Raw genomic sequence first — 9,484 nt, 5'->3', positions numbered from 1 at the left:
TAAGGAACCTCTTGCCAACCATCTCTTTCTTCCACATCCGTAGGCAAGAAGAACAAAACACATCGTATGTCACAGCTGATGTTGAGGTCTGTACAGGGAAAAATGTTTCACTGACAGTTTGAACAAATTATGGTTTCATATTTTTTGTTTGTGGTTTTGTTGTGATCTCCCCGAAAGAGCAGTTTTCTAAAGCTGAAAGAAACATGTGTACAAGCACTTTTACTCCACTGGGTGCAGTCCTGCAGGTTTGACAAACAAAAACACATGATTTAGACAAGAATAGTCAACTAACACATAAGTCGAAGTCAAAATTGATTATTTTTTTCATGCATTCTGATCGGATATTAATCCTTTTGAGACAATTTTGTGCCCAGCATTGTGACATATTGAGCTGTTCTGAAGTAACAGCTCACTTTCACTGGTTGCTGTCACTGTTGAGAGGACTATTGTGGTTCACCAAGTGTGCCATGCTGTTGGACTCATGAGTTCATATTCAGTATTTACTCCTTTTCCTCATAGTCATTGTAATTTGCACGTTCTGAGATGTGTATGCTTTTGTGTGACTTTGGCAGATACAGTATGTGTGCGATGCAGATAGATTTCCCTCTTCCTGAGTCAACAGAATTTCTCACTTACAGGACTCTTGGTCATTATTATCATCACTGCAGCCTTTATCACATTGCACTCATCGCAAGACATCTGAAAGGCAGTCTGGCAATTACACCACCACCATCTTATCCAGCAATACTTTGAGAGAATATATCAACAGACACAATATTTAATTGGATTTTTCAGATACATTATGTATGCATTGTGAGCCCTCTTACATTAAAAGCTGGTCATGGATTAACGTGGTTTTATACCGCTGGATCAAATGGCTCTAATTAGCCCAACATGTTCAATAACATCGCTCATTCCATTTTGTCGATGTCGGTGAAATGTACACTTTTGTCAAACCCTGGCTTAAGGAAAGACAATCTGATGTGAGTTCTAACTTGGGAGTTTAAGTGAAAACATATCTGGATGCTGTGTGCAAAATTTGTGGATGGGAAAATATGATGTTATTGCAAACAAACTACAATCTAGCCGAGCCAAACAAAAGCCAGGTGAGAGAGGAGGAGACTAGAGACTAGTTGACTGCCACCATCTTCAGCAGTGTCAGAACTGGCAGTCAGACCAGGAGAGCTGCATCTTCTTACCAACCTGACTCCTGACTCCTGAAAGGAGATACTCTGGGGACAAGCCTGGCCCAACAACATTTGAACTTTGGACCATAAGTGGAATCCAGAGAGAGGTACTGGGATTTTTAAAAGTTTGAGGTACTTCATTGCCAAAATGAAGTACTGTGCAATGAGACCCCATGCTGCTAACTGCACTCTCAAGTAAGATAAACCTCTCTTCTTATTGGTTAGTGTCAGGTGGGATATCAGAGAGTCCATTTCAATCCATGATTTTATATTTTTTACTTCATGTGGATGGGACAAATGAACGTTAATCTCCTGCACAGATACGCTTACAAATTGCCCAACACAGTTTTTTTTATATACTGTTTACTGGTGGAGGATGTTTTCTTTTAAAAGATCAGACAATCATTTTTTAGTCCCAGGTTTTAAAATGAATTTCTCAGGAGGTGATCACATAACTGAGTTCTCTCAAGACTGAAGGAGCTCTAGTACTGTACATGGCACATTGTATAGTGACATAAAACAGTAGAACAGTGAAACCTTTATAGCCACAGTGAATGCAGCCATTGAGCAAGGTTATGATTCATGGAAATGGGATTGAGCAAAAGAGGAAAGATGATGTTGCTGTTTCACCACAAAAGCAAATTTGTAAACATTTAGACATTAATAATGCATAAAAGCTTCCTGTGTCTGGTCTCTTGTAGCTTCAGTTTTTAAAGGGCTACTTAAGGTTTACACATATGTTTTTTTGTTTTAATTACAGCCAGTTTTGGACAATTAAATAACCACCCAGAACATTGCATTTTGTCCTCTGAGGTTTTATTTCCTTTGAATATTATTCCATTTGTATATTTTTATGTAAATGTTTGCATAATTTAATAATTTATTTAATAACAGTTCATTTAACTGGAAAGTGTTACAGCCAACAAAATATAAAAATGCGTATAATATGGAACCTAACATTTTGTTTGAAACAGTAAGTAAAGTTGATTACCAGAATATTCACCATTCTCCATCAAACTAAATAAGATATCTTATAATATATATTATATATAATATCTTATTCAGTGTGATTCAGTCTTAATTCTGATGTTACTCAGATCAAAATGATCAATCAATACTTAAGTGGCATTTGACAAGATTTGTTACAATATGAGCAGAAACTCTATGTTTCCTTTTTATTCCATCTTGCTTTTCAGTATTGGAGAGGAGAACTGAGGCAGATGTTAAACAGTGGTTTGCCCCGAGGAGCATTTAGCAGAGCGTCTTTTCTATTTATTCTCAGAGGAAACAAATGGTTGAATTGCCTGCCAGAACACTGCATGATCAGCTCATGCACTGTATTTTTTATTTCTGATGCCTTTTGCAGGGGAGAGTCATTGAGAGACAGAGCTGACACCAGACTGCAGAATGTCACCTCTTATATTTCCTCCTCCTGGTCCAGACAAACTGTGATGCAACAAATAGATAAGTGGCCTATATCTGTTATTTTTTCACCTTTTGTATAGGGGCTGTATAAATTTAGCCTTTAGCCTTTGAAACATGGAGGCTGGCTCTGTTGGTAAATCTACAATCAGACAATTTTACAGACACAATCCTTGAGCCAAATAAAAACAAAGTGCTTTTCCTGGCTTTTTCTGGTTAGAAACTTATTATCATTCCCAAAATGTTCGACAGTTCTTTCATTACATGCACTAGCCCAAAACAACAACAAAACTAAGCTTTGATGTTTCCTGGTGCTTCCACTGATAATAATTGCAAACACAGTCAAAAATATAATCTCGCCTTTAATAATAACAGTGTCACTGACTCAGTGAATTACTGAGCTCACTTGCCACTAGAGGGCAGAGAGATATTTCCTTCTCTGCCAAAATCCTAATGTGCCTCATCTGGTGCACAGATTTTTAATGTCACCAGATTAGGAATGGCATTTCTTATTTCTGTCTGTCTGTCTCTCTGTCTGTCTGTCCTATCTGCTCTTTGGTGGCAGCTCCACACTTAGGTCCTGGAAAAATCACTGACTCTTTCCCCTGTTTGGGAAAAACACTCCCTAAGAGGATTCCTGTTGAATAATGTGGGAGCTGTTTGATAGACTTCCTACAAAGGTTCATGTTCAGCGAGGGTTGGAAAATCTGGGCCAAATGTTTGTTAATGATGTTTGCTTTTGCGGGAGAGTCATCTGACCCATTTCCTGGCGTGTTGATTAGTGCTTTCACTTTTATTAAGTATGCAATGACTCTCACTTTCGTGTGCCAGCACTTGGGGATTACGTCTTTAATATGTGTATGATAAATAATGAAAACTGCAGTACACTTACAAAAAAAGTATGTGAATTCTCCATAAAGTTTAGATCAGGTTTCTGGCGTACCAGCTTTCAGAAGTTACCAAAGGCATTTACGGAGATATGAATTTATATTAATTTGGCAAAGTTTATGTTTTGTAAGTTATAACTTGTATGGCTAGGCAATGCTGGTACTGTGATAAATGATAACTCTTGCAAATGAGAGAAAATGTGTTTACATTGTTACGCCACACAATAACTGTGAGTGCTACAATTTTGCATTCAAACATTTACATTACACCAAAATTAGGCTGCAAACAATGTGATAGTGACTGTGTGACAACTGAGATAAAATCAACAAATATGTAACTGGCCTTGTGGCTATTTATCTGAGCTGAAGGCTTGCTTCTGCTGAATTCAGTCCATCTGTGTGAGCTCACAACAAATAGTTTGCATTCACAGTTAGCTGTAGAAGTATCTAATGGTGAAATCAATTATTTTTCAAAACTCAGCACTGTGCGTTACGCATGGCCGGTTTGACTAAACAGGAGGTCATTAGTCTTTACTGTGCAGGTGGGTGGAGAACTCATTTGACATTGCAATCCAGCTCTCTGTCAATTAGATGTAGCATGTATGGGCCAGATTTCAACCACGCTTCTAAAAACGAACACTGATGCAATAGTCAAGCTGGCAGCAGAAATTCAGAGTCGTTAGATGAGGTCTTGAACTAATTAGACTTGCCAGTCTTTCTACAAGTGAGACGGTAAAGCTGCAGTATGCAGCTCGACAGGTTGAACCAAACTGAACACATGTGAAAATTGTATCTACAGCTATGAGATTATTGTTATGATAACTATAACTATTACTATTTCCACTTAGTGCAAGATCTCTCCACAAAGAGAACATTGTAAGTATATAGCTAAAAATGTGGTACACTGTAATTCAAACATATCTAATTAACGTTTTCAGTTTCCTGTAATCACTACTTACTTCATATTAATCAATCAAGCTTAAAAGACATGGAATTACAAATGAATGGCTAAGTCACCACAGTAAAGTCAGGCTTAAATTGTTTTTGCAACATTTGTAATGTATTTTATTTTGTCTAGCTGTTGTCATAATTTGATATATTTCTAATGCAAAACTCTATAGTGTATACTTTCCAATGAACCAGATGTTTAATCAGATGTTGCCATCTTCTGGCAGTGGCAGTGAAGTATATGGTTATATGGCATGTGATATTCACAGCTGTTATAATTTTTAGGGTCCTGTATGTTGAATACACATCTGAATAGCTTGCTTTCTGTAAAACTAGAGCTGTCACTCAGTAGAGGGCATACCTCCACCAAACAATCATATTACTCTGATAAGATGAATAATTTATTTTTCATCAACCATAATAAGTCATAAGATCCATACACTGATTCTTTAGAAATAACAAAAATGTTTTAAAATGCCCTTGTGATGAAAAGTGATGAAAAAAAAGAGTTTCCTGGATCCGTCCCTTTAACTGGATCTGCACCAAACGTTAATGCGTCTTTCCCTGGCACATGCCCCATCTCCTCACTGAGTTTGGTGCAAATTGGTTCAGTATTTTTGTGTAATCCTGCTGACAAACAAACAAAAAAACCAACCGACAGACACGGGTGAAAACATAACCTCCTTGGCAGAAGTAATGAAAAAAACCGCAGTATAGGCATGATTAGAGTTGTTTCCAAACATTGCGGGGATTTGTCATCTGTGTTTGCTACCTGTGGAGAGGTGATGATGCGTGGAGGTTATAGGTTCTGTTTATGTCTGTCTGCAGGGGAATTTACTAAACTCAGTGAGATCATCAACACTCCATCACCTGACTAAAATGGGCAAGAGTTTGTCAGTTTGTGTGCTGGTAGTAGTTAGAGCTGTCAGCAGGGGAGATGTGTGTGTGTGTGTATGTATGTGTGGTACTCAAGTATGTGTGTTAGTGTGCAGTGCTGGGCGTTAGGGGGTTAAAAATCACCCTTAAGTCTCATAGCTAAAACTCAAATCTATCACGAAGCATGAAAAGCACCTTGTTACAACAGTTAACTCTAACAAATGACAGCTGACTTTGGCGACTTGGGGCTAATGGAAAGATTAAGTCAATTACAGCTTGGCAGGGAGACTTAGAAATATTTCAGACATTCCCCAGAATGCAGGAACAATAGGCACCCACACAGACACAGTCACTCTGTGGCAGTAAATGTCATTATGTCAAAGTAAATCCAACAAGAAGGGCTTGGTTCTTTTTCTATAAAATAAATCTTGATAATAACATAATGATAACAGTGCAACACAGTCCAAGAGAAAGCATTATTTCCCCCACATGTGCAGTGTGCGCAGCTTTTTCATGAGCATCTAGTGAATGCACTCTGTTTCAGCTAGATGATATTGTTGCTGACTTAGTCCCCAACTTTAGATCAGAGAGACAAGAGAGTGCATTCTACTCAGCAGAAACTGGAAACTCAAAAGGAGGACAAAATGCAACGAGAGAAAGAGAGAGCTGCTACAACTTTACACACAAGGTTAGAATCCCTAAATTTAATGGAAATATTTGGTGATTGGTATCATCATTCTTATTGTCTAGAATTTAATTCTTTTCATTGAACTATTTTTGTTGGCTGCTGCAGACACTGGTTTGCTGAAATAAATTCCTGTAAGTGCAGAAGGTCAATTTAGGCTTTGGGTTTCCAATAATCATGTCTGAAATCTCATAAACACTTTTCCTGCTGATGATGTGACAAAGTGGAGATATCACACAGTGACTCCCACCTGGTGAATTCTCATTCCTCCTTCTTTCTGCACTGTATAAAACGAGTTCACCCCGCAGGGTGGGAATACATGTTAAGTGCCCCTCAGCTTTAAAACTCATCAGTAGAAGGAAGGCCTGCGGGGTATCTGGCAGCAATCCGGTTAAATGATGTAACCTTTGGCCGGTAGGCAACCACAACACCACAGGAAGCCCACAATTTTGAGTTTTTAATAACTTATAAAGTCTGAAGTCAAAGATACCCTTTTCAGTTACGGATGAATGGTTAAATACCTGCTGTTGTCCTTAACTGCCACCATATCAGTCAGGTTGGTTAGAATATAATTAAGGCAGTTTTGACAGTGCCCTGGTGCCCCTATGATTGCTTTTGCACTGTTAGAGGCTTTTGGGCACAGCATTACACATCGCACTTCATTAAAATCTCTCTGTAACATGGTGTCCTTACAAGAGTGCAACAACATCAAGCAATTAATTGCTCACACAGACAGAAACCTTGATTTGGTACAAGCACGGGGTGATTGTGTGTTTCAACACTTGTTTATAGGTTGTTGCAGACACCGGATGCACATGAGAAAATATCTTTACCAGAATTAATTTAAGCTGTTTTCATAGCATTTATAGCATTACAGCCAGAAAGCTCTCACAATGACGTTATGCCTTTTGATCTAAAGCCCCTTACATGTGTCATGCTGATTTTCCGCTGTGCTGGGAGAGACTGTTATTGCCACTATAATTAAAATCTACATTTAGCAATAGATTATCATATGAAAATATATATATATACTATTATTGAGACAGACATTATTAAAGTCTTTCCTGTTTTTTATGTTACAGGATTTAGTTGTAAAGGACATCTGTGAACCTTCTATAGAGGTTCCAAATGGGAAGACAGATTAATAGGCTACTGTTGTAATTGAATGCGAGAACTCCAGTCACATCAGCAGAACTCTCCATTTCATTCTGTGGTTTTGCTCCTGCATTTTTAAGTCTGAGGTTGTACCTTGCTTTCAGTGGAGGTCAGTATTATGTGGGCAGAGAGCTTTAACCTACTGCTACAATTTATTCACACACCCACACACACGCACACACACAGGCTTGTGTCCCCATTCTTATCCTTGGATTCCATCTATTTTCGTCGCCTTTGTTTTCTGCAAAGCACTTTGTGATGAGCCTATTTGTTAAAAGCATGCTGTAAATAAACCTAACTGGACTTATAAGCAGTATGATTGCTCAGGCCATATGTTATAGTCCTACTGTAATACATAGATCCACACACACCTGGGGAATTTGTGAGCACAAATAAAGCATATGATTAAAGTTGACTGGTTCCGCCGCCTTTTCAGTTCTGTAGTATCCCAAGAGTCACATAAGCTGAAGACGGATTTGGCTGCTGGTTGGCTATGCATTGTTTTTCCATACGTTACACAATTTACTTTGATAGGGTGGAGGACTTCAGAGTAGCTGCCGCCACCATTCCTGCTTCAACCATCAAAAGAATTGTCCCTGACAGAGACGTAATGAACTAAAATAGCCCTAATGAGATCAGTGAGGTCGTGGTTGTATTGTCTCTAGAGAATGACCACCAACAAAAATAAACCTGTTAAGCCCAAGCAATTGCTAGAATGGAGTCACTTTAGCAACGCTGAGACAAACAGTGCAGTGACACAAAATAAGACAATTATAAAGAGCACTTCTATCAAGAGGAGGGGCACTATTGGTGCAATCTGTTTTTTATCTCTATTATTAATAATAACAAGATTGATTTTGCGTAGCTTTGCTTTATGTGGTAAATTAAGTGGAATTGGTTTGTCCTGTCTAAATTCATGTTTTATCAAGAAATTATGCCCGATATGAGTAATTTTAGTCCCATAGTGCCATAGTCACCCTGATATTAAACGAATATTACAGAATATGTTAGCAAAGACAGTATGTAGATCTAAAAATGAAACAACAGTTGTTAAGAGTTTGTTTGGATCCAGACTTGAGCTCAGGCTGAACGCACAGATGGCTCATCCTGCAGCACCTCATTATCCATGAATCAGGTTGACTTGGTGATGTCACTTCTCAGAGCTCGAGGCGCCTTACATGATGTATATCTCTGTTAACACTGTTACAATAACAGTGGTGTCACTGACAGCAGGGAATGTAAGCCTCCCAGTGTTTGACCTGTTGGTGTGTGTGTGTGTGTGTGTGTATGTGGTGGGGGCAAGACTGAGAGGAAATTGAAAGCTAGTCATGCTGTAGACAACAGGCAAAACAGGATATTTTTAGATTATGGGTGCATCTATGTAAATATTTTTTTGTTTTCTTCAAACATCGATGGTACCGTCAAACTGCCGGGATAAGCACATTAAGCTGCCGCCAGAGTCATCACAAAGCAAGACAAGCTGAGTTTGTGAGTGCTAACACCCACAGTGAAAAACTAGAAGAGCTCCTGAACAGCTTTGAATATTTTGTTGTCAGCATTCAGCGGTGAAAAACCTTAAATGAATGTGCAAGCTAAAATCATCTATTGTTATTCTGGTAAACATTTAAAGGGAACTGAACTGTAATATTTCAGCCTAAACCCCATCTGCACCAGGTGTATCTTTGCCCCGCGATAAATCACCTGCACATCAGGGGTGCGACTGGGATCTTCACTTCCTTTATGAGACCGACAGTTCTATCTTCTAAGGGGGACTGGTCATTTACAATAAATTTGACATAAATGTGATATGACAGAATATCATCAAATTTCCCCTTGCCTCAAAAATAAGCCTGAAGGTTTGGGTATGATTCAATTCCCTCTATGCCATCGCTGCTGTCAGAAAGTTCTATTCATCTTCTTTTTCATTTTCTCTTGTAACTAGGAGCTGTCAAGGCCTGGGGGCTTTGCCTCGCAGTTTGCTTGGCTATATTTATAATTGGACTCTGTCAACAGTGTCCAGTGCAGCTCAACTGCATGGTTTGTTATGGCAGCTCCTGTGTACCGATTTCAACACATGCCAGCTGTGAGACAGTTTTTATGTCATTAATGCTCAACTATAGGTGGGTGCAGACACAAAGGTTGCACCCAAGAGCTTGTGGATGGAATGAAAATCAACTAAAGTGGATCAGAGAGGCCTGCTGAAGTCAAATTCTTCCAGGCAATATAAAGCTCAATATGTAGAATCATTGCCATGGGAGCATGGGTATGTGTGTGCATCTAATATATACAAAGGCTGAGAGGTAAATCAAACATACACGGCAGCT

This window comes from Trachinotus anak, unplaced genomic scaffold (assembly GCF_046630095.1).
Source record: "Trachinotus anak isolate AG129_WGS33_773 ecotype Australia unplaced genomic scaffold, CSIRO_AGI_Tana_v1 ptg000014l, whole genome shotgun sequence".
Taxonomy (NCBI): Eukaryota; Metazoa; Chordata; class Actinopteri; order Carangiformes; family Carangidae; genus Trachinotus; species Trachinotus anak.
The sequence above is the reverse complement of the archived record's forward strand: the minus strand, read 5'-3'. Positions refer to the sequence as shown.